Source organism: Crocodylus porosus, unplaced genomic scaffold (genome assembly GCF_001723895.1).
Source record: "Crocodylus porosus isolate Cpor-Errol unplaced genomic scaffold, CroPor_comp1, whole genome shotgun sequence".
NCBI lineage: Eukaryota > Metazoa > Chordata > Crocodylia > Crocodylidae > Crocodylus > Crocodylus porosus.
In genome coordinates this window covers 32464114-32487629 of record NW_017728915.1, presented here as the reverse complement: position 1 = coordinate 32487629, position 23516 = coordinate 32464114, and the positions used below count along the sequence as shown (strand labels likewise).

Below are 23516 nucleotides of genomic sequence, written 5' to 3'. Positions count from 1 at the left end.
CCTTAAGAGCAATATCCATTGAGGTTCTTTATGTGCATCAGAGCATCGCTACAAGTCATTTAGGCCAGCCATTTCAAATGCGACAATTTAATACCAATTCCTAATTCCATGCTTAGAGACATAAGAGTGGTAGCTAAATTTCTAATCAAAGCGGTTTTTTTCCCCACTGGAAGTATGCAGATGGGGTCACTGCCAGAGAATAACTATAGTGTTTGGCAACCATGTTTGAAAGTGTGACTGTATCTCTCTGAGGTTTGTGTTTTGTTTTTTTTTGTTTCTCCATCTAAATACATGATTAATGTTTTCGTATCTGAGCGGGCTGTGATCTACAAATGAATTCATTCATATTTCTAAAGCACCATGAGCTGGAAGGTGCATGTAATTGCCTGAGTAGCTTCGTCCACGGACAAGAGTTGGAAAAGGAAATTTGTGTAAGGTTCCCTGTTGAAGTCCATCAAATTCATACTGTAGTAGATGTAATACCCCTTCATCTGCAAACCAGGAGAACAGGCATGGTTTCTAGTCCCAAGTTTTCTAGCCCTCCCTCTCCCCACTCCCCTCCCCCCCCCACACACACACACACAGTAACCCCGACAAGATGAGGGTCCAGTCTCCTTTTGGAGATCTCCGGGGTAGGTGCCTGCACCACCCCGCTGGCAGTCTATTCCAGACTCGGGAGACATGAACCATGAAGCAATTTTTCCTTCTATCCGGGCTGAAACTTTCTAGGAGTTTATAACCCATTACTCCTGGTTTTCCCCTGGGGACACTTTGGTGAATGGCTGTTCACCTAATCCCTGATGCTCACCCCGGATATATTTGTAAGCTGTCACCAAATCCCGCCAAAGTTTTCTCTTTTCTAAGCTGAACAGTCCCATGGAAAAGAGAAGACTTCAGGGGGACTTGGTGGCAGCTTGCAAATATATCAAGGGTGAGCATCAATTAACTAGGTATTGCTTGATCTTGAAAAACGTACGTTTTTTAAAAAGGTACATTTTTCATTGCCAAATGCTACTGTGCTTTTCTTTGCTATCCTATGATTCAAAGCTCAAACCTATGAATGGAATTTGGGAATCTGATTTGCTAAAGGGTTGTTTTCTGATCACACAAGGTTGGGTGAAAGTAGGAAGATACGGCCAAGAACAGACAGTTTATCTCATTTGCAGAGACTTGCCTATTGCCACTCAAAGTCGTCTTGTCTTCAATGTGCACTTGGTTCGTCTTTAGCCTTAACATTTTGGATAAGATCATAAATAAGGGGATCGTGTGGCCCTCTGTCTACCCATGATGTTCTCACCTACTCTATGCCTGCCTATCACTGATCCAAGCTGTACAAAGGCATTCCCTTAGAAAAGAAAAGGGTCAGAGGTGGATCAAAATGATTCAACAATAGACAGCCAAATCCAGCAGGTCTTGACTCTTTATTCTCCAACCTTCACATGAATGTGTAATAAGGAGAGAAGGAGTCCAAACCAGAATTTCTGATCAGGCTGGGAATTTTACAAAAACGTGACACTTGCTCAGTTTCCCGACCACAGATTTTTCATTTGATTTTGAAACCACATTTGACCTACGTGAAATGCAGCTCCCAGTGAACTTTTATCTACCTTGCCAAAGGCCTTGCTGCAGTTGGGCCTACCTCCTGGCATCCTCAAAAAAGAGGCCAAGGATTGAAGAGACCTGAAGGCTGAGGTGATTTAGATGAACTGGGAACAAAGCTTGTTAGCTTGATTAGTGTGGGGAAGCCAGTGCTAATAGTGCCCCATGCTCTGGTTCATTTTGCAGATAGAAGAGCCACCAGCTCTACACATCTCAGTTGACAAATATGTGCCAATATGAAAAGCGCATATGTTTACTTGGATAAAACTCTAGGATTTCTAATGGAAGCTCAACTCCTGATGTATATCAATCATTGCTCATAGTAAGCCAGTCTAAATGGCCTGCTATTTATTTTGTTGCTACCTATTTCACATGCCACCTGCTAACAAGATTGATTAAATAGCAGAATTCCCCAAGCTGCAGCTCTGTGGATATCTTCATATATTATGACAGCTAAGACTCCAAATGCTTCTTTTCTATTCTTCCTGCGCTCCTACTCAGCAAAAAGAAAGGAAATGTTTTAAAAACTGCATGAACTCTGTGCCAGCTGAGGGTTTCTTGTGCATGTCTTATTATCCATCCAGGGAGGTATATGGGCAGTGGGTGGTGTTTAAAAAATGTGGCGTGTATGTCTTTGGTTAAGCAGATCATGCTTCTGTATGTAGCTTTTGATAGTTACCAAGACGGAAAGAAGTCCCCCCACCCCCCAAATAAATTTTATGTCAAGATAGTTCAAGCTGTCAAAGCGGTTTATAATAAGTTGTACTGTGGTGGTTAAATGATGTAATATCCCTTCAGAGAACAGCAAACAAGTACCTGGTAGTTACATCAAGCTAGATCAGATAACGTGAGATCACAAAGTAACCGAATTGGTCTTTCTAGTTCCTCTGATGTGAATCAGTTTACCCACATGTTATTAAAACTAAAGCAACTGGGAAATGCCTTTTTATAGTAGCTAACACTGAAGGAGAGACAGCTAGAGAACTGAGCGGCAACTGCACGCGGCAGAAAGGACACTGCAGTTTTGAGGGTCTTGCCCTAGACAATAGCCTTGGTTAAGCTACAAATAGACATCATCTATGTGTCACCATAAAAAAAAAAATGATGGTGGCACAAAAAAACAGATATCCATGCCCCTTGCTGTACCCCAAATGCCCCAAAGTAGTGGTGCAACAATTCCTAGAAATAGTTTGCGCTGCCTTTTCATTGTGGACATCTGTTTGGTTATGGCAGGAAAGCATGGGCAGCTGGGGCTGACCAGGCTCTCCAGCTGTCCTGGGCAGGCACTCGCAGGGCTTGATCCCATGGGATAAGGATCTCAGGTTCCTGAACCCAACCCAGGGGCACCCCAGGGAGCCCTATATATTCCCCGGTCAGCAATTGCAGACACATGGCCCAGAAATTCCCCTGCTAGGCACATGTTTCACATTGGAGGGCAAGGGAAGCCCATACATTCTCTGCTCCACACTTGCAGACCCATGGCCCAGCAATTTCCCTGCAGGTATACATCTGCCAGTGAAGACCATAGTACACACAGGATTCCCCAGGGTGCTCCCAGATTGGGGACAGGCACCTGGAGCAGCAGGGGCCCAATCCTGGGGGACAACAGCTCTGAATGACATCTGTCTCCATCAATCAATTGGATCAGCTACGCTGGGACGCATCCTGCCACAGCTGATCCCACTACCCAAATGACATCTGTTTGTAGCCTTTTTAGTGTTGGTGTCCTTTTTGGTGTTTTGCTGGCTTGAGGCACAGAGTGAACAGAGGTCTGCTTGTCAAAAGGTCCTGGGAACTCATAGTGCCTCTGACACTGATTTCCCTGAATAGCCTGGAGCATTTCACTTCCCCATCTCTTTCCTCACATATAAAATGTGGGGATTATAGGAACATCGAACTAGACTCGATTACTAAAGAGTTAAGTACGGTGAAGCATTTTGAATATGTAAAGCTAGTTCTGTGCTAAATAAAGGCGTGCAGACAAGAACGTATTTGTTTCATAAAGAATTCCCAGATTTTGATATTTCTTTTCAGTTAGGAACTAACCCACTACGTTTCCACTGTCTCTGTAAGAAACAGAAAAAGTCTGCGTCAGTTATTGCTTTATTTTTTTTTTTAAATCCAAAATTTAAAAAGAAATATTGGGACACGATTTCAAAATTAAAGCAAGCAAAATTGTTTCAAGCTTTTGGGGTGTTCTCAGAAATTGTTCTCCAGTTATAGCAGAGATTACATTTCATTTAAATTGACTCCGTTTTGCTGAGTGCTTCAACTTCTACGGAGCTGCATTCTCCAGTGCTTTTTTCCAAACAGCTCTCGCGGTGAGGGATGATGGTGGTTGTGGTGATGGTGGTGTTAAATATAATGGGAGATAAAACCAGTAAGGCCAGTAAAAGCGTTAAGTGTAGCCGCTGCATAGCTGTGGTCACGTACTCGGAGCAGAAAATAGCAGGCAGTATTGCAGTAATGCAGAACCCCCGGGAATCAGTCTCTGAAACCCACAGCTCCGGGTGGGTGTGTCTAGCTCAATGCAGGAGAAGTGATAAAATAATGGTAGCAAAACCTAATAGATTTCCAAGGAGATTGAGCAGGAGCCACTGTAGCAGTGAGGCATAGAAAGCAAAAGTAAACGAGGCCTCATTTAATTATCTTTTTCACACTGCATTAATCACCACAAACATAGCATTACGCCTATTTTTACATCAGTGTTAGAGGTTAATACAAATGTAATTTCCTGCGTTGTCTATCATTAGCAACTGCTAGAGCAAGGGCTCCAAGAGCAAAATAACAAGGCTAGGGTGCTCCCTTGGCTTATTTTTCACCAAGCCCTGCTTTCCCTTTTGACCTCTGCATTTAAGTTTCTCTATCAAATCATCTGATTTCCGATGACTGTTCTCATTCTTCCCCTTCCCCCACAATCCACCCTTGCATGTGCTGTTTCCATGACCTCTGGAGCCTCAGCAGCCTCCTATCTCTGTGCAGGGTTACGCAGTCAGTCATTTCCTCCTCCTCTTCTTCCTCCTAAGCTTTCATGACTCTCTTCTCCTTATGTATCTTTTAACTTCTCCAATTGCCTGGCCAGCATCTGTGCCAGTAGCAGTATCCTGTACCTCGTCTGCTCTCCAAGTTCCCTCGGAGATCTGTCTCTAGTCTGCTAGGATTTTCCCAGATTTTCACCTACTGTCCCCACACGTTACACCTGAAATCAGCTCGTCTTCCAAGTCCCCAGTTCTTGGTTCTGGGACTCCTTTCCTCTCCCTTTCTCTCTTTCTAGCAGCTCATTCAGTCAGATAATGTTCATAGAAACATTACTGAACCTGATCTTACTGTCAGATGACATTCAGACAGTGGAGGAAACTCCTCGCCTTTCTTCGAAGAGGTCCTCCGTTTTTCATCACCAGTTTCCCTTACTCCACCATCCTCCCAAGGCACCAGGTAGATAGTTTTGGTGGATTTGTGCACATGAGATGTTATGTTACTGTAGCAGTCACGCAGTGTCTAAAAAAAAAAAAACAACCCGCGCACCTCCAAGGCGGTGCAGTACCAAACATGCAGTCCCGGGCATGTGTAGATGCACCCTATATTTAGTCCCTTTCTCTTTCCCTCCCTGCATCCAGGATGACTACAGTAATTCAAAAACCAGTTTATCCCTGTCCTTTCTAGTCCTCTGGCTGTGACCATTGTCCCCAGCAACACTATCCCTTACTTCAGCTATTCCCACTTCCTCCTATCTAGCCTTCTTCCTGTTTTTAACTTTGCTCCCTTTTCACGTCTCTGGAAATTACTTCTTTGGGACGCATCTGCCTAATTCCTTTCACTAGTTTTCTCTTGAGCTTCATGACCTCCAGCTTCTGGCTCAATAAGACCCTGCACAAGTCTTCGAGTTTGCTCCTGCTTATGCATCTGGCTTTATTTGTTTTTCTCTCCCCTCCTTCAGCCTACTCCTTCATATCTTATGCTCCTGTGTCATGCTCTGTGTCTTGATTATTGACATGATTTAAGCTGTAGGTCATTTCAGTGTTTGTGAAAAATCATGGCTCGACCAGGGTTTGACTCTTGGGGTGGGGAGTCTGCAAAAAAAATTGGCCTGGGTCGGGGCTGTGTCCATGGGTCTCTACCAGTACCATAGGGCTGGGGCCAGTGGTGGGGGCAGCCAGAAGGACCCGCCACCCCCGCCTGGGCTGTGGGCTGAGGGCTGTGTGCCTAGGTGCATGGGCTCTGGGCGGTTGCGGTGGGGGGAACCCATGTTACGGGGGGGAAGGGGGAGAACTATGAATCTATGACTCTGACAACTGGTCCATGGGGGGCTCTCATCTCTTATACAGGGGCTCACCCCACTGTGCTCCCCCATAATTTGGACCCTGGACTTGGCAGACCCAAACTGAAATCCTCTGTTAAGCCTCTGAACAAGAGCATCAGAGCCATATTCAGTGAATTTTGACGGGAATGACGTCTTACCTGAACACAAGAGGGCCACTGGTAGGACTGAGTGAAAAGCTAACATCTCAGCGATGCGTCTACATGAGACTTTTACCGCAGAATTGCCTTTTACTGCAGTATCTTTTCATGCATAGAAATGCATGTGTAGATGTTGACCTGGCTGGCTGGGGCACGAGGGTGCTTCAGTGTGGGGGCTGCCTGCTGGCTAGCCCTGAATGGGAGCACCCCCGTGCCCCAGCCAGCCCCTCCACAGCACATTGAGCCAAGTCGGAGCAACCCTGGGCTGATGCCCTGGGCACCCTGCCAGCTAGGGCCGCTCTGCCCCAGCTCAATATGTTGCAGTCCAAGGCTCACCTGTAAATGCAATGTGTAAATCGATAGCTAATAATTCAGTGAATGGCAACAAATACTTCAAGTCAACTTTACGTTGTGGTGTGTAGGGGACCTGGATTCCTTCCTGACCCGTGGGGGCAATAAATACACATTCTGATGCACGAACATAGTTCCCTTTATCATTACCTCTGCTTGCATAGCAGCTGTTGACAAAAGTGCCTGGCTCTTTATTAAAATGATGTATAGCAACTGATTTCATCTCCTGTAATAGAAGATACCAAAGACTGACTCGACTACATAACATTCACCTGCCTTTTTTGTTCCTAAAAGGTTTGACCTTTTCTTACACTGAGTGTTCTCCTTGTCTCATTTTATGGGACACATTTAAAAAGAGGGGTCGATCAGCTTCTCTAACCTAGTGGAATAACCTTAATCTTTGCCACTTTTTGTATTAAATCCTGCCATGTTTCTCACCCTTTTTTTTGCCACCCACCTCAGATCTTTCCAATTTCCACCGTTTCTATATTGGCTTGGAGTTATGGTGGTGTTTCAGGCAAGGATCCAATGGTTCACTGTATTTTTTTTTTTTTTTTAACGTAAGTGAAGTAACAAGAAATGGGACTGCAATCCAAACCTTCAGGATTTCCAGGGTCTTCAGCAAATAAAATTCATCATCAGTTTGCGGCACCGATTCCTATGGAACAAAGAAGGAATATATCTTTGCCTATTACCAACCCCCTTGATTGTGATCAGTCTTTATAACCCATAGCTCTAATTGAACGATGGACAATCGACTGCATCTGTTTCTACTTTACTAATTCAATCTGCCTAGGAAAACTACCCTTGCAGGAACTTTAAAGATGAAAAATAGCACCAATTATATTCTCTAATACAATTGATCTTTAAGCACCTGTGTGTACATTTCTGATTCTTCTGTAAACTCTCAGTGCAAACACCATATGAAGGGGTTTTATGGGAGTCTGAAAGCTTTATTTCCAGGGATAAGAGCTACAGACTCCACAGGTTCAGCAGAGAAGGTTAAACCTGGTACAAAGCTAAAGACAGAAACATACATGTACTGTTAAAATGCAAGATAAAGTATGTTCAGATCTACATTTTTGTTCATTCCTCCAAGTCAAACCTAGTTGAATGCTCATTTCAGGTTCAGGAAGGTTGGCTTGGGGCACCAGCTATAGTCTTTGGTCCAATTAGAACCAAAAACAAAACTCTCTTTCCCCCCCGCCAACTAAAACCAAAGGGGAAGTAACTGAGAGCTCACACAAGAGTTCATGTGTTTTTTTTTTTTTATGAATGTGATGTGAAAGGCAGCAGATTTTTAAAGTAACAACAGGAAGTAATTTTTCATGTAATGGACTCTGGAACCCATTGCTTCAAGATGAGACAAAGACCTGAGCAGGGTCCAGAAAAGGTTGCCTCTGAATGCTTGGATTAAAGGTATTAAATGGTAAGGATTTAAATAAGCATCTGGGAAAGATATAGAAATATCCATTTATAGCTGTAGAAACAGGGTTTCCATATTGTTCCTCCAGCTTCATACCATAGCCCAATCTCTAGCTAATGGAGGTTAAGCAGAAACACCATTTATGGGTAGTCTGAGATATAACAACATAGCCAGGCACCTGGGTCCTCCTGTACGTAGGGGCAGTGGCAACTTCTGATTGCTCCGTGCTCTGGTGCAATGGTGTGGCTGCAGTAGCAGTCTTTTTTTCCACCCCCCTCCACCCCCACCCTCCACATCACTGGAGCAGTTGCACTATCCATCCCACCCTAGTTACACCACCGAGTAACTTATTCCACAAATGCAGTGCTATTGGGATCTTTCACTTTCCTTTGAAGGAGGTGAATTACAGTAACTGGTGGAGGCACAAAACTGGACTAGTTATGACCAACGGCAAAGTAATTTCTAGGAAGCATTTTGGCTTTGGCATAGTCAGGTACAGCAGCCTAATCTGTAGCTTGCCCAGGTTTAGAAAAATATCAAACTGCTTCACATTTGCTAAAGCAATGAAGCCACACCCTGAACATCTGAATCATTTAATACAGATGCACTCAAGCATATATACACTCTTTCACATGCACAGTTCCTGGCTGGGGAGATGTCCCCTGTACACTCACTCCCAAGTTAGGAGGAGAATTAATTTATTAAAATAAAATATGGCTTGTGACGTGCACCAGGAATGATATAAATAAATATAAAAACCCATTTTAGAAACATGTTCTTTTAATACTAATTGGATGCAAAAAATCTTATCACATTAGTAACCTTCATACCTTTATAATAAGTCTTTTATTGTATTAGCCAGCTTGGTTTTCACTAATATGATACGAAAGACTTGCTAATATATTAGGAAAGTCACCAACACTATTAATTTACTAGATAAATTACTTCTCTATCTTCGAACTTTAAATGAAATGGAATTCACTAATCCTAATTGGTTTGCCTTCTACCAGAATTATTTCCCATTAGTTCAGCATGTTTTCTTTTTTTCATACTTGAACAGAGGAGACTTCTTAAACTCAAAGCCTTGGGGTACAGTATATAGGTTTATTAATTATCAGGTATTCATTCAAGGGGGTTAATTAAGCAATAACTTTCCATTGACTGGAACATACAAAGGAATAAAAGGCTTGGCTTGACCTGCTGATTAAAGCTTTAAGACCATTGTGTCATCATTTTGTTCCATTTGGTTGTGAGGGGATAAAAGATTTTTGAAGCATTTAGCATAATTGGCTAAGAACAGTGACACCCCACTACTGTATACAGGACGTTACTCATTTGTTGATATTTGTCCTTTTTCTCCATCTCTTCCTGACTGGGAGGGTTATGACCTTTTCTGTTGGATCTGGTCATTGCTACAGTTATCCATGTCCTTTGTCTTTGTCACCTGAAGACTTAGACAACTGCAATGCAGTAAAGGAGCTCGCTCTGAAATCCACTGGGAGACTGAAGCTGATGCAGAATGCAGCAGCCTGCTTAGTAAGCAGGGTAGCTTGCTGCGAGCGCATGACACCCATGCTCCACGGCCTGGACTTGGCTGCTTATTGGCTTCCAGGTGGAGTTTATGGTGTTGGCTTTCACATTTGGGCCTAATCCAAATCTCTTGGAATCAATGGAAAGATTTCGCCTCTACTTCAGCAGGCTTGGGACCAGGCCCAGAAAGCTCTAAAAAGCTCGTCTACCTGAAAGGCACCTCTCTTCCCAAGGGATGCTGGCAGCGAGCAGCAACGTGTCAGCTGCAGTGTCTTTACAAAAGAGAGGACTGCTTCTGTGGGCACTGCTTTGGACTTCGGAGCTTGCCCCCTGCCCTCATTTAGTCTGCAGTCACCTGAATCTGTCAGCTTTTAGGGCGTATTGTTGAGAGCATACACCGGGGACCTTTGGTGCCACAGAATTGGCATGGCAAGTCTGGCTGGGAACAGGGTTTGCCTGGGGTGCCCGTATTCTTCCTCGAGTCCCATCGTGGTAGCCACCGCCCGTATTAATTATAGCAGGTTTTGGAGGTGCTTGGAGCTGCGCTGGGAAATGGCACGTGTTGTGCCCAGCTCCCAGCTGATCCAGATGTTGAGGAGGCAGGTCCGTTTTTATACTGCCCGCACCCTGAATTGCTGTGCCAGCCTTCTGGCACGGCCAGATCTGCTTTATTCAGGCTCCAGAGTCTGTGTAGAAAAGAAGTTAGTGGTTGGGTCTGTCTGGCAGAGGTATATTTTGCACTAGGCAAAGCTGTCTGGAACTGCTGCTTAAAATTAGCCTTGCCCCACTGAGTCAGCGCATCCTGAAGCCTTAGCACATCACTGCCCAAGGGAAGCACAGCTCAGTTTGCACCACACCCAGAAGGAGTGGCCCGAGGGACCGATGAACCAAGTCATTGCACATAAGAGGAGGGTGGGGGTGGCAGAGAAGCAAGCTGGGAAGAGGGTAATGATAATAGAGTGAAAGGCAAGTTTTATTTTCAAGCAAGCCTTCACATGCTTGCTTGTTTTCATTGTTCTGGTCACTGCGGTGAACAACAGTGTGTCATGCAGACCTCAGACCCGAAGTCCCCGCTTGTATTTCTGTAGTAGACACTGCTGCTGAGCCACTCTCTCTGGTGGTCAGCATACCCTCTAGGCCATGTCAGAAACTCTGGAAGTCAGGCAAACCAATGCACTTCCCTAAGAAAGTACTCAGCTGTGCCCACGTCATGGTTTGGGGGTTTTTTGGGTTTGGTTTTTTTTAATATATCTAACCAGCTCTTCAGCTCCCATGCAGAGCTGTGAATCCAGCATCACCTCAGCCAGAGGGAGTCTGTGGCCAAAGGAAAATAGTTCAAATCATCAAAGACAACCTGTGGGATTGTCTCGAGTGCTTGTTATCATATATGTATGCACACATGTAGGTACACTCATCTACCCCGCTCCGCCAGATGGCTTGCTTTGGCTTGCTTGCCAGCCTGAGACACAAAGCAGGCAACCCAGCTGAATTTGGCACCTGCAAGGTAATGAAGACCATGCAAAACTCTGAATGGGAGCATGTCTTAGGCTAGAGCTATATGGAGCTGTCCAAGGGTGATTATTACATGGGGTCATTTAGCATTTCCCCTGACACGAAACACGAACACTAGAATGGCAGGAGTGCGAATACTTTGGGGGGAGGACGATTTGCTTTTTCGCTTTTCGACGATCTGCAATTCGTTTTTCCTTTTTTGGTTTGTGGGATGCCTACCAGCTGCTCACAACTGGCTTGCCTTTCTCCCTTGTGGGAGGGGTTCATCTCTCATAGCAGGGCTGCACACTCCTTTACTTCCTCTTTAGGCTCTCCACGTAGCACGTGCCTTGGTGCTGAGTTCTTGACTGGAACGTATATGTCGTGCAGAGCGTATGCACTGCCCTCCTTCCAGCAGGTGCTAACTGGCTCATTTAACTGCTTCTGTGTTGGGACTCCAGGAGCTGTGTCCCTTTGCTAGGTTAGGCACTGCCCTACTCCCATCCCCTACACCATACACCCAAGTGCATTATATTTATTGCTCTGTAATTTTTGGATATCACATATAATATAATTGTGGTTGCGAGTAGTTCTCCCCCTTGCTAAGGGTGGGGCTGCATCCTTGTCAGGCTCATTTATTAGTTGCCTTAGTGCCAGGAGAAATGTCTGGGAACTCTTGTTCCTGTAGTGAATCAGGTAGCTCGCCCAGGCTATCTGAAATGTGCCGGAGGTAGAGAGAAAAGCAGGCATGCATGTTTGAAATTTGGTAGGCGCAAGAACCAAGCCTGCAAGTTTGCACTAGCGCAACTGGAGCAAGCTCAGATTGAAATTCAAGCAACCATTTGTGCAGTGTTTTTTTTTGTTTTGGTTTTTTTTGCAGTATTCACACAGGTATTTAGGGCGAGTGAAAACATTCGTTCCCTTGTCTTCACCTCTGAGCGATAACGAGTGGCACGTAGCCAGGCTGCTGTGCCTATCATCCCCTTCTTGGATTTGCAGAACTGTTCTTAAAGGCAGGTACAATTCTCTGATGAGGTCCTCGACCCTGAAGTGGAGGCATGAGGGGGCCTTTAAGGAGATGGAAATTGTCTGTACAGAATGCATGTGGAGGCTGTAAGATCAGGGCAGGTGATGCTATGCTTCACCTCTCACAGTCTTCCCCGGGTATGTTGGGGGTGTGGCTAAGCCTGGGAAAAGAGGCAGAACGATGCAAGGACATTTCACTGCATGTAGAGAAACCCCATTGGCTACTCTACTAATTTCAGAGACCTCGTTGTGCCAGGAGCAGCCCATCTTCTGGGTGGTTCAAGGGCAGCTGATACCTACTTTTGCTCTTCCCCTCCGCTCCCCTGCAAGCTGGAGAGAGAATTCCCACCTTCCTTATTTGCAAGTAGGCTTTTGTGCACATCTTATTAATAAAGCTGACTTTAATCTATCACTCAGCCTCTCTGATATTTTTCTCATTAGCAAAAGAGATCTGCATTCAGAGAAGTGGAACCTCCCTTGATAACTTCTCCCTCCTGTGAAGCTAGAACAATGCCCTTTGTGAATTCTCACTTTAATGCCTAATCCTGAGTGTACTTTTGTAAGTACGTGTTGGCAGTTCTCAGCTAGAGATGAGCTTTTCTCATCTGCCATCAGTTGGTTGCACTGTGCCTCAGATGTAAGCAGCACAGGTGAAAGCCACCAGTGTACAGAGGACAGTAAAATGACTGGAGCAATTAAAAAAAAAAACCAGACTCATGGCTGAGACCCAGAACTATTGATGGAAAGGAGAATATTACAGTTTATATAGATGACAGTCTGATTCTAGTGAGGGGGGGGGGGGAAACAGAAGAACAACATGATTAGTGAAGCTAGGCAACTTTGAATAAAGCCAGAGTGGCTAAAGCTGAACAATTAAAAAAATGGAAATGCTGTGCATCTGTGCATTCCTCTTTCAGCAATATGCTCAAAACTGGAGATCAACAACATATGTATCAAGAGCTCTAACCACTCCTGAATGAGTGTCAGTATGCTCAGTTGGAGAAAAGAGGCTTTGGCTTTAGCCCATACACATAAAGAGTCATGTGTTATGGGAAGTCTTGTTCAAGGGAAAGCCGGCCATAAATCACTGACTACCATTGCCAAGAGGGGCCTGACAAACACCCTCTCGTCCTCAAGAGTACAGAGATTACTTTCAGTTTCAAATACGTGATTTGCAAGGCAAATATAGAGAAAGACTTGGTGGTTGGTGACACTGTCCAGAACATTGGACAAAAGCACAGTGGGGCAGGGCCCAGAGCTAAGCACTACATGTATCAAAGATCAAGGACAAAGGTCCATCCCAAGCATATGTGGCTCATCAGGTTAGTAGGCTTTTTACAGCAGGTCATTTTCTGTATCTAGGAGCATGGGAATCGTCACTTAGGCTGATTCCCCAGTCCAATGCCCAGGTACCAATTTACAGTTGGATCAAATAGAGGTGGCCTTCAGTATAACTATGAAACAAGGCTCAGACTCAGGCTTCTGGATCTTTAGAGACATGTCCTAACTACTCAAGCACTGATCCCCTTTGTACACATGAATTTAATAACAGAAAAAAATAAGTTGTATGAAACGTGGACGGCAGTTGCCAGATTAAAAGCTCAAGGTGAAAACCTGCAGATCTTATGAAGGTTATTAGCACTAAACAGCCAACACGACACGTTCTCAGCCCCTTCAACGCTCCAGACGGGCGCTCTCAGTTCTGGATGAGATTTCATTTTGAGACACTAGAATGGTGATCCCCGAGGTGTTACAGAAAAATCGGTTTAAAAGGTATGTGGAAGTCAGCGAAGGATTAAACCTTTTTTAAAGGAATGGCTTTGGACGTTAAAACCATAGTCACGGCTTGTTGTACATAGGGAATGTACAGGCCAAGCTAAGCACAAGGCTTTCTCATCAAAGCATAGGAAATATTGGCCTTCTAGAAATGTATGCATAGATATAGCATTTTTTCCCAGTCAGCATAAATTCCTGTTTATTCTACAAACTATTCTCATTTCCATCAGATATTTTTGCAAGAAGATGCTACCACTAAACAGGTGACTGCTTCTGTCAAAATTATTTATGTCTAGATGTGGCATCCTCACCATAGTAAAGTCAAACAATGGACTGAGGTTAGAGGCCTGAGTTAAGGAATTTGTCCTGATGTTTTGGTTTAGGTTTGTAGTCACTAGTTGTTATTCCTAGTCTAGCAGGCTGGTGAAAAATGGTGCTCAAAAAAACCTATGGGGGGGGAAATAAGGATGTCAGACTGGTCTGTACTTGACAATGTTCAATTCTCCAATAGCACCAGTGAAAGATTGTCTATCACTTGCAGGCATCTTGTTTAGCAGAAAACGGAGAATTCAAATGCCTATAATGAAAGAAAAATTGGGCTTTTCAGATGTGTGGAGAGACTGATAAAACTGAGCAAAGATAATGCATCTATGCATGATTTGGGGGTTTGGGAGCTGCCACAATTTCACAAACATGGTACAGCTCCTATTTTTGATGGAAAGGAAGGATGTGGATAACCTAGGGAGGGTCCAGAGAAGGGCCACTCGTATGGTTAAGGGTTTGCAGGCCAAGCCCTATGAGGAGAGACTAGGAGACCTGGATCTCTTCAGCCTCCAAAAAAGAAGGCTTAGAGGTGATCTTGTTGCCACCTACAAATTCACTGGCGCAGGGGGCGGGGGGCAACGCTGACTCCAGCGCTCTTTCCTGCCCTGCCCTGCGACTGCCTGGGGTCGGACTCGATGATCTGATGAGGTCCCTTCCGACCCTAACATCTATGAATCTATTAAACTGATGGTTGTAATTAGCAGTGGTATCACAAGAAGTTGCCTTGCTGTCCTATGAAGTTGTGTAACCCCACGCTGTATAAAGGTGAAAAAATAAATGCTCCCACGTCGAGTTCCAGACGGGAGGGAAACGACGGGCATCGAGTTGGCCATTTGTCCCAGGAGGTCTCAGTTAGGCAGCAACCACAATAGGTTACGACAAGCAAAGCCCGGGCTTTAGCACTGCTAGAAGAAACCAACTTTACCATGTCTCAAAAACAGTAGCAGTGATAGTTTGAAAGAGGCTTATCCTCCCAGTGACAGTGCAAGGTACTGCAGGGATTAACTGAACACTCCTAGTAAGTTTAGGTTGGTTAAGTATTTGGACTCGAGCTCAAGAAATGTTGTTGGTGAGCATTTTGGCTGGAAAAGGAAGACGCGTTATCAGGACGGGTATATTTTAGGAGGTTTAGCTTTCCAGATGCAAGGAGCCTGAGAGAAGGGCACTGCAGAAGCAGATGTTCTGTTAAGCAGGGGCAGTCGGAGCTGCCTCGCTGAATAAAGATGATCTTCTTCCAAGTATCTTGGGCACAGATTACTGAACACCACACCCAGGAGGAGGGAGGAGGTGGAGGAAGCACACAAGAGGCAAAGAAAGTCTGTTCAAAGCCTCTGAATGACCAAAAATCCCTGCACTCACTGCTTCTGCAGTGGAGTCTCTGGCTGCCTCCTCGGCAATTTTTTCCAACAGATGTACGTTAGGAAGGAAAAGAGAGGCATCATCTGAATCCTGGAGCCTCCAGAGTCCCCCCCATACGATCTTAGTAGGAGGTGGGAGAGAGACCGGTGACCCTGGCTGAGCTCCATTTTATCCCTTTCCCGTACAGTGCAATCCTTCCTGCACCTCCTTTCTGCATTATTAACCAGTGACTGCCCTGTTTTCGTCCCTCTTGTATTTTTGTTATTAACATCAGTCTCAACTCAGACTTCTAGTCCCACAAATACATCACAGCTATATTTTTCTCTCAAGCTTCAATCTGGATCAGCTTTCCATTCCCCCTGCCCTGAGGAAGACCTGAGAGCTGTGCATCCAATTTGGCATCAGAGGCTAGAAGGTGGTTTATATAACTGGGATTTTTAACAACCTGTTGAAAGCTTTAGGATTTCGCTCCTCTTCAAATAAAAGATGCCAGCAGAACAATACGGTCGCCTAGTCACACTGGCAGGAAAAGTCTTGGCATCCTTGCCATGCCAGCTAGAGATTGGAAATCTGCCCCTGTGAAATTGTAATGTCCCAGGCCTTTGGGATTTTTTCCACTGACTTCAATAGCTTTGGAGCACTCCCGACATACAATAGGGTAGAGATCTTGTTCCTTATGGAAACACAGACTGAAAGGATTTTGCTCAGCACACACTTGCGTTAGAGGGAAACCCAGCAGAGCACGTCCACATGGCCGTCTCCTTCCAAAATGGGCATGGCCCAATGTATACGCTCCCCGTGCAGAGCTTTTAGCCGAAAGGTCTATGCATTGTGCAACAGAAATGCCCCGCTTCTGTTCCCGTTGCCTGAACTGTTTACAGATCTCTCCTCCTCCCTACCCCACATCCACCTGGGAGTACGCAGGAGACGGAGGGATTTCCCTTCGTGGTGTCTCGACGACCTCCCCTCGTTTGCACAGGGGAACTGTGGTATCTCTGTTGCATTTTGAGGCCCACCGTTCCCATGCCTTAGAGGAACAATCGCTAGCCAGTGGAAAGGAGGCAGGGCAGGGCAGCCGAAGCCCACCATCACGTATTCTGGAGGTCTGTTTCCAGGCAAAAATCAGATTTACTTGGGAAGAATTCAGCTGAAATGTTATGTAGCTGAGTGCAGGGTTTCGTTTCGAACAAGATCGAACACCTGGATGCCACGGTGGTTGGGAGAAACCTGCTGTTTAACTCTGGGCACAGTCAGCGAAGGCCAAGATTTCAACTCCAGTAATTAGCAGCAGACATCAGGACTTCGGCGTGCCAGCCAGCAAAAGGGCCCGTGCTCTAAAACATCTGCCCCCACCTCCCCACTCGGAGGAGAAAAATATGAGCACCGGGAATTAAAGTGACAGCACCCGCGATCTGGCATATGTCACTGCCTTGGAGGCTGATTTAACAGGGCAGCAGGTAGAAGAGACAAATATTCGCTAGAGAAGCTGGAAAAATGGAGGGGAGGCAGAATGAGATAAAACCTATTACAGAGAGTGTTTTCCAGTGCAATACCCTGGGGGCTGGGAGGGAAGGAGAAAGCTCACCATAAATGGAAAAAGGTTCAAGCTGTAATTAATTTACAATGCCCAAGGTTTTTTCACCACATTCATGCTGTGTTTCTATGGATTTCGAGGCCAGGATAAAAGTGCAGCAAACCTCAGGTGCTTGGTATCTAAATACACAATAGATACACGCATGATAATAGATCGGTATGGGGGGATTGGGTGGAGGGGGTTGGATATTTTTGGAGTTAAGCTACAGGACAAGGGGGAAGGGCTTGAAGGGTCAGTCTGAGAAAGGCAGCTTGAGCCGTAGCAACATCCTATTTCCTGGAAATGAACAGCAGGATGGGGAGTTTTTTGCTGGAAGTAGGAAGGCCAAGATACTCGGCTGGTGTGCAGCTCTAGTGAACCAGCTAACTCAGGACCAGGAGCTGCCAAGGTAACTTTTCCCCTTCCTGGCCTGCGATGTGACAGTCAACCTAGGTTCTTGCAGGCTTTATTCCTTGCCAAAATGAACCTCTGAAATTTGCAGCTGATTTAACATTTTGGATGAGCCTGCACGGGGGCCTTTTCCAGCTCACTCTTCTATAGCAGTGCAGATTCTGCAGTGCAAGCAGAAGTAAAAACCAGCACAAAACTTATTTTTATCATTCGGGAGTAGATGGGACCCTGAATCTACCCAGGGACATCTGCTCAGTCAAGTTGCACACAGTCAACTCATCTAGGCCGCATCATCCCAAACTAAACTGTCCCTTCTAGAAAATATAGGGACAATTGAATCTGAGGGTTTAGTTCAATACTCATTAAATGGCAGTTGATTTTTGTACCTGTTACTTTATTCCCAACAGGAACATAAAGTATGTGAATTGCTGCTTTCTGAGAGCTGGTACTACTTGGCTCACGGTGCAGTGCGTACTGCATGCTTTTATGTAAAAGTCAGTAAAATATATTTTCTACTACAATTACAGATGCAGCTTTTTTCTTTAATAATAGATTATATAAACCATGTTAAGAAATGCATGCATATCATGTTCCTGGCAAATTACACTATATAGTGTAACCAGGTGTTATAAGACCAATTAATGTATATGGGAATCACTGATGTAACGCATGGGCCGTTTAAATATAACACAATATAGGGCAACATACTGCAATCCTCTTTCTGCTTTGTTACAGTCCCTAGTCAAGTAAATCCCCACTGAGCTGTGTGTCATTTAACTTGTTGGTGTAGAAGGGATGTTAATTTGATTAAATGTGAACACTGCTGTGTCCTGTGCAAAACAAAATGGATTTTTCACTGAACTTCCTCATCCCTCAAAACAATTTCTAGTCGGAGATAAGCAGAACCGGTTAAGATAAATAGGAAGCACCTTCCCTTCTCTCCCTACTGTGAACCTTTGCCCAAACTCAACCCAAAATCTTTTTTTTTTTTCTTTTTTTGTGAGGTTCCTGTTGTTTTCATTTATGTGCCCTTGTATTTCCTTGTTCTGGTTGGGAGTGGAAGTAGACACACACACACAGTACTACTAGGTTATGTCTAACCTGTCTAAAAGGATGGGGTACCAAAAATTTCACAAGAGACCTTTCAGTTGGGTTTTATTAACCCAGGAGACTGATCATTCAGTGAAGTATCTCTTCAGGTATCCTGACAGAAAACCACCACTATTTGTTGCAGATTTAGGCAATCAAATCCTGTCCCCACTTAAGCACAATAGGAAAACTCAGTTTTTTCAGAGGTGGTTTTCTCTGGAAACTTCCCGTACCTTTTTTACAGGAGGAAAATTAGAAACCCAAAGGGAATCTCAATTTAACTAAGCACCTGGCTATATCAAAGCTCTAGTTACCTAAAGATAATGCAATAGCTGAGACCTGCGCAGTCATGAAATTCAGAAAAACCCTTGTCACATTTTCAGAAAAAGGTTTATGTAAACTAATCTAATGTCCTGTTTACTCGCATAATTTCTACGATTGTGTGCACGGTGGTAAGAAGTACACAGGCAAGAGCCAAAGACGTGTCAATGAAATGTGCAATTTCAGCGTGTGGTTGCCCAAACAGTTCTCTGAGCATTTAAGTCGGATGTAGAGGCAGCCAGCTCTACCAGTAGTTTGCAAGTGCATAGCTTCTTTCCTCCTCAGGGCACTTCACAAACATTGTTTAAGCCTCACTACACATCTGCCTTGGGTAAACTTAATCTCATGATTAAGTGATTTACCCAGGGTCATCCAGAAAATCGGTGATAGAGCCAGGAAGTGAAACCAGGAATCATGACTCCAAGTGCCCTGCTTTATCCTATGGACATAAGGTCACTCTTCAGTGAGATTTTACTTGACCATCCTCAGCCATGTGAATAGTCCAGCTAGAGTTAATGGCAACTTCTTGCACAAGAAATGCAAGATAAAATTGAGCTGTTAGGGCAGGAGTGGGCAAAATATGGCCCACACTGGGTCTTTGTCCAGCCCACGGTGGGTCCCTCAGTCCTGCCCCACATGTCTTGCCGCCCCCTGGCCATGCAGCTGGACTGGAGCAGGTCTGCACTTACACGGCCTTTCTAGGCAGCCCAGGTGGCAGCAGCTCCTGGCTGCCACTGCCACTGGCCACAGCCCCATGCTACAGGTAGGGACCCAGGCACACAGCCCTGACCCCATGCGCCCCACGCCTGCTCGGGGCTCACTCTCCCAGGCTCAGCAGCGGTGGCGCAGAAGCTGTTGCTCAGGGTGGGGAAAAAGCAACACCACCCCCTCAACACCGCTGGGCTGTTCCTGCTGCAGCCACCCAGAGCCCATGCCATGCAGGGTTGCCCTTTGTCACGCTGCCTAGCAGGGCAGCGGTGGCAGCACAAAACAGATGTAGGGCCGCCTGACTCAGGCTCTGGGTGGCTGCAGCAAAACCGGCCTGGCGATTTTCCCACCCCCCCAGCCCATGCTGAGCAACAGCTTGTGTCCCATGCCACTGCTGCTGAGCCTGGGTGGGTGAGCCCGGAGCTGTGGGGTCGGGGCTGTGCAATGCGGGTCCCCACCACTACCGTGGCAGCAGGAGCCAGAGCCGCCATCTGGGCTGCCTAGAAAGGCACTCCAGCTGCAGAGCTGCCCCAGCCCCGCTGCGTGCCCAGGGTCGGCAGGACACGCCACGGGTGGGTGATGTGGAGCAGGCATGGGGCAGGGTGGGGTGGGTCAGGTTAGGTGGGGACTGTGCCCGGGTTCCTGCTGATCCACTCCAGTGGGGATGAGCCCAGAGCAGGTACAGGGCAGGACTGGGGCTGCACATTCCTGGCGGTGGCAGGGAGGCGCTGCAGGGCATGCGGGCTCTGGGCTGTTGTGGGGCGGGAGTGGGTACTGACCGGTTTAGGGGGGTGCACACGGGGGCTCCCATGCACACCCCACCATAACTACACCTCCCCCACACCCAATCATGCACCCCACAAGCACAGCACCCACCCACATCCTCCCCCTCCACAAACCCCCCACACACACCCACGTACCTCTGGAGGGAGCCCTGCTCACTGATTCACCTGCCTCCCCACACACACATCCCACAGCCCCCCAGAAACCCATACCCATCCACACATACCCCCCTATACCCACGCACCCACATCCAGGCCCTCCCAAACACATACACCCCCACAGCCCTCCACCCAATATACATGAGGTCAGACTTCATTTTGAGCTATTATACAATCATCTCTATGTACACAAACACACAGAAATCACGACAACATTTTTTTAAAATAAAATTAAAATATGTTATTGTCGATAACATATTTTATATACATTGACAATACATTGACAATACATTGACAATAGCATACTTTAATTTTATTTTTAAAAATAGTTTTGGCCTGATTTACTTGTGGGGACAAGGAAAGGGACTTCCAGTGGCAAAGGTCAAGGGTTAGGAGGCAGGACTTCTGAGCCCAAGGTGGTGACCGGGGAGTGGGGCACCGGTCAAGGGGTGGGGCTACCTTTGCAGCCCTCGACAGCTCACCAAAACTCGTTAAGCAGCCCTCCATCTGAAATAATTTCCTGCCCCTGTGTTAGGGCCTGAGCTTGCTGTATCACTTCAACACTACCCATAATGTCCAAGAGCAAAAAACCAAGATTTTCTCTTTGTTCCTTGGGAGGTTAAATGCAACCCTCCAGTCCTACAATCCTCATTCACATGAGCGGGGCCTCAGCTGTGGAGAGCTGAGGACATCACCACCTCTTGGAAATGGGCCCTTAATTTTCTGCTTTTCTGCTTTACAAGAAAAGAAGACACAGTTCACTGTCAGAATTCAGGGCTGGCGACTGCCTAATATACACAGGATTTCTCATCAGCAATATTTTGGAGAGTCCCCAACTTGAGCACTCACGTAGACTAATTTCTAAGCATGTTCTAAAAATATGTCTTTAATAAAAGGCAGGGAATATTCCAAAAATGATTTCTAATTCCTCTTTGGGGACAGACTTATAACTCCAAGCCCACTTTTTGTGTATTAAATTCCTTGTCTTTCTTTTCCCATGTCCTTTATGGAATTGAAATAAAGTGGTAAAACATGAGAAAACAGAATAGGAGCTAAAAGGCTTTGGACGTTATACAAGTAGATCGCATTAGCAAGCAAGGTATATAAATGTGAACGTAAAGAGAAGGGCTGGCTGCGGTGATTCTCCCCCGATCGGGAGCAATGTTTAATAAGAAATAAGGGAATGTTAAAGAGCTCGAACTCTATCCGCTGTTGCGATGTGGAAAGTGGTATGGCCATGGACAGTGAAAGTAGGAGCTACTGTTTCAACCTGCAAAAGTTTGAATCCCCTGCAGTTTGAACTCCTGCAGTCAAGGGAAAGCGATCATTAACTGTGTGAGCGCAGATCGTTCGTGGAGGAGAAGGGGGGGGACCCTTTAACTCTGAAGTTTTTAAAAGTGCCCTTGTTTGTTTTCTTGGCAGAGGAGTTAAGCATTTGGCACAAAGTCCCTGGAACGGGGCCCGACTGGATAAATGCTCCGGTTGGCCCTTTTCGTACTGTTGCTAAGCGGATGGCCCAATGGCTGGCTAGAGGCCCTGGAAACCCCACCCCTACGCTCTGGCCTGATCCAGAATCCCTCTGGCCTGTGTTAAAGCTTCTCTTCTCCCACTTGCTAATAATAATAATTTCTTTTTTTTTAAAAGCCCAAGAAGTGCCGAGTTTGTGCAAGCAAAACCCAAGCAGCTCATGCCAAGAACGCAGCAGAGAGCAGCCGAAGAGAAAAAGCTTGTGCCATGCTCTTTCTCCCCGTCTCGCCCCGAGGGAATAGAGCTGCTGTAGATTGTTATCCTGTCAGACTTGTTCTGGTCTCTCTCTCTCTGTTTGCACAGCCTAAAGGGATAGGACAGAACTGAAAGTTGTGGGGTTGTTTTTTTTCTTCTCTCGCCCTTTTTCTTTTTAATAACTTTATCAACTTGGTGAACTCCGGGATGATTTGTGCATTTCAGACTCTCCCTTTGCTTTTACTCTCGGCTCGAATTTGGATCCTTTCCACTTCTCAGTTAAAAACTTTTTTTTTTTTCCTCCCCCCCTGGTTGTTTGCGGTTTTGCATGAAAGGGCATTGTTAACTCTTTCACAGTCCATTTGCAAAGGACTTTCGTGGCTCAACGGTTACTGGCATTTCTGGAAGAGCAAAATAAAATGCTGGGTTTTAAAAATAGACATGGAAAGAATGGCAAGGATGGAAAAGATTGACATTCAAACCAGCTATTATTTAACAGTTCCCTGGTCTCTTCTCATCCATTCTAAATAGGAGGGGAAGGGGGGTTGTTTTGTGTGTTTTTCCCCCCCAAAATCAACAGAGATGGTCTTTGATCAACAGAATCAAAAATGAGAAAGAAAAGAGAGCGCCAAGAATAGCAAGGATGCCAGCTTTTCTGGAACCATAGGAAGGAGAAATTCCCCCCAGAGTCCCAGGATGGACGGCATTGCAACACATCGTACCGCTGCGAGAGAACGCCAAACGTTTCCTCTTTTGACCTGTGCATAAAGCTGGTCTCTCTGGACGTAAAATGGGCAAAGCTGCACTTCTCCCCTATGTAAATACACGTGGGTTTGTTGAAACTAAAGGCAGAGGGTCAGATTTGGAGCTTGCAGACCAGATCTAGTCTGTAGAGCCCCATAATCCAGCGCCCCAGTGCTGCCCCATTGGACTACCTGCTGCCCCACGCAGCGCCAGAAACGCACGCCATCCATGGCGCTCACGGAGGCCAGGTCCTGGGCCCACGGCACTTGCTGGGGACAGCATCCCATACCAGGTGCCATGGGTGCTAGTCCAGGCATGCCGGCAGGGGGTCCATGGGCCCTGTGCCTTTCATCCTGCTTGTGGACCCGGATGAGTTTGACGCCCCTGCATGCAAGAGTGCAGTTGCACCCATAATTTCCTGAAATGATGAAAACTAACCTATTCACCTATGCTTGGAGAGTAGAGACAAGAGGAGAGACGTGTCAGTCAATCTGTCTGTCCGTCCGAGCTGAAGTGATGCGCTGAGACCGGACTCCACGACTGGGGCTTGTGTTTATTCTCAGCCCTTTCTTCTCCTCCTACTCATCATCCTTGTTCAAATTATTATTATTGTGTTGAATGTAAGCAACTGTGGCTCATCCAATTATTTTTTCCTCCTGTTCCTCTC

General features: G+C 45.8%; 1 long non-coding RNA gene across 1 annotated transcript in view; it reads right to left on the bottom strand.

The window, feature by feature from the left end:
• Window positions 1-23516, bottom strand: part of LOC109310641 — a 33862-nt gene that overhangs the window by 5029 nt on the left and 5317 nt on the right. The window contains exon 2 of the long non-coding RNA XR_002101279.1: window positions 7007-7066. This is a non-coding gene — a long non-coding RNA (uncharacterized LOC109310641). The remainder of the gene's footprint in view (window positions 1-7006; window positions 7067-23516) is intronic.